At 33.2% G+C, this 4,903-nt stretch overlaps 1 long non-coding RNA gene across 2 annotated transcripts; it reads right to left on the reverse strand.

Moving 5' to 3' along the window:
• Positions 1-725: 725 nt before the first annotated feature.
• Positions 726-2,383, reverse strand: LOC148202243 (uncharacterized). 2 transcript variants are annotated; one of them, XR_015784829.1, is made up of 4 exons: positions 2,353-2,383; positions 1,423-1,494; positions 1,100-1,204; positions 726-830 (listed from the first exon to the last, which is right to left on the reverse strand). It is a non-coding gene; the product is annotated as an uncharacterized LOC148202243 (long non-coding RNA). The 2 variants fall into 2 exon arrangements; XR_015784830.1 differs by lacking the exon at positions 1,423-1,494.
• Positions 2,384-4,903: the final 2,520 nt, after the last annotated feature.

The following is a 4,903-nucleotide window of genomic DNA, read 5'->3' on the forward strand; positions in this document are numbered from 1 at the left end:
TCTACTTCACAGGATGAAAGGGCAACCACGTTTTGTTTCTTAGAGCACCACGAAATTGTTACTCCCATTATATAAGCAAGTAGCCAAATTTGCTTCTTCTGTCAACCTTATCACCACACCAATCAGAATCACACCAAACCTCCAATGCTTCCCTCGTGCTGTCAGATTTCACTACAAGAAAAAACGCAATTATATACGACCAAAATTCGTATGTAAGACCTAAAATCCGTATATAAAATAGTGTTACATACGGATTATATACGGACAAAAATCCGTATATAAAATGATCGTAGCTAAATTATATACGGATATATCCGTATATAATTTATATACGGAAAAATCCGTATATAATTTATATACGGAAAAATCCGTATATAATTTCTGTATATAATTAGCTGTATATAATTATGTACGGACAAATCCGTATATAATTTTTATATAATTATATACGGATAATCCGTATGTAATCCGTATATAACTTTATAGTTTTATAAAAAAAAAATTAGATAATTCCACGTTTACACCTAATACCTAAAAATTTCATATAATTGATAAGAATCAAACATAACTGTTAAATTGCCAGAAAAATTGCCAAATATATTCATAATATATAATGTATAATATATAATTACAAGATTACAAATGTAACAAATTTACATATGATTGTGCTTGAACCAAATAATTAAAATATGAAAACTTTATTAGATAATTCTATAAATAAAACTAAAAAATACAACTCTTATTCATAAAGACAATTACAAGAATGATTTTACATTTTCTAACGGTTTCCTGACCAAGTAAACACTAGCTCCTATAGCCTTAAGCAGTGCCTGAACCAAAAATTAACAAAAAGTTTAGTTGAAAAACCATTAAAAGTTCTCTAACAGATGATGGCTTAGAATTAGGGGATAAAAAAGATCAATCAAATTGAACCACAAATCTCAGCAAATTTCAGAAACCATTAAAAGTTCACTGACAAATCTTCTTTAATTTCTACTATCCCAAACCACAAATCTCTACTTCCTTTCTCTTGAAATGCTACCAACAGGCTAACATGGTTGCTATAATTGAAACATAAATAAATATAATATAAATATACCACTGGAAGGATTTCTACGCCCCTCAAAATTTGGATCATCACATACAATTGCTTCAAGTCCCATGAAAGCTTGCCACCAAAAATGTTCCAAACACCATTTGGACTCTGAAACAAATAAAAGTTGTTGATTTATATAAAAGCCACTTGATGGTCTTCATTATGAACTGTGACTTTAAAAAATTGCCCCAAATTTCATACGCCAATGTAGTGCTAGATACAAAAATTGCATAATACTTAATATTAACAAATATGGGCATATATAGTAAACATTTACTAAAAAGTAAATGACCAAAGGTTCTATAATATGAGGTAGCGGAACCCACCTTGATTACAAGTTCCTCGAAGAAGCTTTCAAACATATCCCTCTTCTAAGATCACGTCTTAATGATAGTAAACTAAAAAAAAAAGCTTAGTATTCTGAAGTTGTATTAATGATTTAAAATGTGATTTAGGAGAAATCAATTAAAAAACCCAAAATTTCAAAACAGAGCATACAAGAGTATAAGATATAATCAATGCTCAATAAATGGATGAAAATCAATGTGTAGTAAGATAAACACATATAATGCAAAAGTACTTTTGGAACTACTGTAAGGGATAAAATAATTAAATTCTAACAATTACATTCATCCCAAGCCAATATCTACATTCATATTTAGAAAGGCATTCTCCCTTTAAGTATTAAAACTAGTTATTGATTTTCGTTAAAACTTTATTAAAACTAATTTGGAAAACATTATACAAAGATACAGCTAAAGTTAAGACATTAAATTTTAGCAAAGGAAGTGGAAGACAAGTACTCAGTGGGATTTTATGAATTCAAAAAAATGGTCCCTGCATGTTATCCTTTTATCCATTTAGCCAATATACAAATTTGAAATTAAATGATAATCCAAAATACTTCAAACTTAGGGAAATGCTTCCAGGTACAATATGAAGGATTTTTTAAGAAAAGTCAAAACACATAACACAAACTATGCAATGTATCATTGACTCTTAACCAACCCAAAGATCCATGGCAGGAAAATTGAACCCTTTTTTCAACTTTATAAAGAGTTGATCATCATAAATTTCATGAATAAATTCCTTGTAGATACCCAAAATAATGTTGTTAAACATGCCATTGTTCTAACGCATATCATCTTGCAAGAAAGGATATGGAATGTGTGAAAGTGTATGCGTGGCCATATATTATAAATGGTGTCATGATGCACACAAATTGGCTCTAGACACACATACACCTTCTTCCTCACCTCTTTGCTTGTTCTCTGCTTCAGCTTCCACGGAAAATTGTGCCCTCTTCTATGATGTTGCAGGTTCTGGTCTCTTTGAAATCCTTTGTTGCAGATCTCACAAATGAACTTATTTATGGCCAAAAGACTCTTGGGGGACAAGGCCATAACTTCAGCATCAGGGTCTGAATAGACACATTAAAATTCATATAATTAAAATGACTGCTTTCATCTCAACGAGTTCCAGAAATTTGAATAATTTAAAATACCTCCCAAGACTTCTACTAAACAGATTTAGGTCTTCTACAATTTTGCAAATTCATAAACTCCTAAACACACATATACAACCAATACGAACCAACATCATGAAGAAATCACACAAATGGACACACAAAGAAATAAAAGGGAAAAAAATTAAAAACAAGAAAGATGCTCCAGTCACATCGCAACAACAATATATTCTACTTAGATGCAAATAATGTCTCAAATTTAACCACATTTCAAACTTAAAGCATAGAAATCACTTTATGTAGATAATGAACCCTAAACCAAAACAGTATCACTGATTGATATGATGAAAAGATTGATGATTCAATATTCCTCAATGTTCATACAACTAACTAACACATCCAGAGCATTGATGTCTTCATCTAGTAAAAGGATTGATGGATTCTTAACTATGGCACGAGGTATTGCAATCCTTTATTTTTGTCCCCCGGATAGTTCTATCCCCTCTCACCAACCTGCAAAAGAAATTGAATATCATGTGAATTTCCTTAGTTCCAGGATCCTACTAAACAATATTCTTAAAGCAGGAAAAGAAATTTCTTTATGCAGAGACAGTGAATAAAATTGATAAAAACTGGCCTCGTGTCTTCTCCGCATTGCAAGCGATCTCGTGGCCTCGTGTCTTCTTCGCACTAACCCTAGACACAAATAGAAGAGGGAATTTGAAGGAGAACAAACCAAATCAGAGATAGGACTTACAGAAACCCTAAATAGAGTAGGAACCCTAATATGGACCGAAGGAACCCAAGAAAGGGAGGAAACTCAAAATGAACCGATTAATCGGTTCAAAAACGAGATTGAACGGTGTGGAAAAGAGTTTTCAATCAGAGGAAAAAACTTTTAAACGGAGTAAAAGAGGATTTAATCGGTGAAACTTCAAGAAAAAGGTGAAAGGATGACGAAACCTAGAAGGAGATGAAAATAATCGGTGGAAGAGGAAATTTGTTGTTGAGTAGGCTGAGGCAACGAAGAAATATGAAATAAGATGATGAATTTGTGAAGAGAAAGGAAGCTTACGGTTGATGGTGAGCTCTCGAGAAGAAAATGCTCTTGCGGAAGAAGAACGCGAGAATGAAGCTGCTCTCTCCAATGCGCAAGAGAGAAAATGGACGTGGCTGATGATGGAGTCTGAATGAAGACGTGGGAAAGGAAGAACGCGTGGCTACAAGGAGGGAAACAAAAACATGTGAGGGTTTCTTCTATCCGAGGAAAGAAAGAAGAAAGGATTTGTGGGGTTTTTCTTTATCCGAAATGAAGGAAGAAGGAAGGGTCACTGAGTGAGTGAGGGATTTGTTCAGGAGAGTTGTACTTAGGGTTTTTATTTTCAAAGTTACAAGAAGTTCCAAGGTTTTTTCTAAATTTTTCTAGTTAATAATTAATTAAAAATCCGTATATAATATCTGTATGTAATATGTTTAATACATACAGATTAAAATCCGTATATAATAATCTGTATGTAAAATGCAATTTTCTTGTAGTGTTTCTTGGGAAAGAAAAGACCAAAACATGGCAACTAGATATGACTGCCTGGGATCATTCATAAACCTACTCACCAGCCCAACTCCATAGTTAATATCAGGTCTGCCATTACAAATGTACTTGAGAGATCCTATGATCTGCTTATACATGGTTGCATCCACCTTCTTCTCATTAGTTTGATCAGACAACTTTAGATTTGCCATTATCAGTATTGTAGTACTGTTGCATTTTTCCATATTGAATCTTTTCAATACTTCGTTTATGTATCTCCTTTGATGAAGAAACATTCCATCTGTAGTCTGCAAAAATTCCAGTCCCAGAAAACAACTTAGGCTGCCGAGATCTGTCATCTCAAATTCTTCTTTCATTCTCCTCTTAAATTCTTCAATTTCATCCACTGAATTTCCTGTTATGAGCAGATCATCTACATACAAGCAAACCAACAAAATACCTTGTTGTCTAGTAGCTTTCACATAGATTCCAAACTCCACAGTGCATTTATGAAATCCAAGTTTTATGAGCAAACATAGATGTGATTGTTCCAGGCATGAGGTGCCTATTTGAGACCGTATAAGGCGTTGTTTAATCTATACACTTTTTACTCTTCTCCTTCCTTTTCAAATCCTGGAGGTTGTCTCACATAAACCTATTCCTCTAATGGCCCATTCAAGAACGCAAATTTAACATCCATTTGACAAATTTTCCATTCTTTAAAGTTGGCCACAACAATCACCAACCTCACTATTTCAAGCCTTGCTACCGGTGCAAATACATCTATGAAATCAATTCCAAGTTGTTGCAAGAA

Source organism: Vigna umbellata, chromosome 3 (genome assembly GCF_029865625.1).
Source record: "Vigna umbellata cultivar VRB3 chromosome 3, Vumbellata_1.0, whole genome shotgun sequence".
NCBI classification, from domain to species: Eukaryota; Viridiplantae; Streptophyta; class Magnoliopsida; order Fabales; family Fabaceae; genus Vigna; species Vigna umbellata.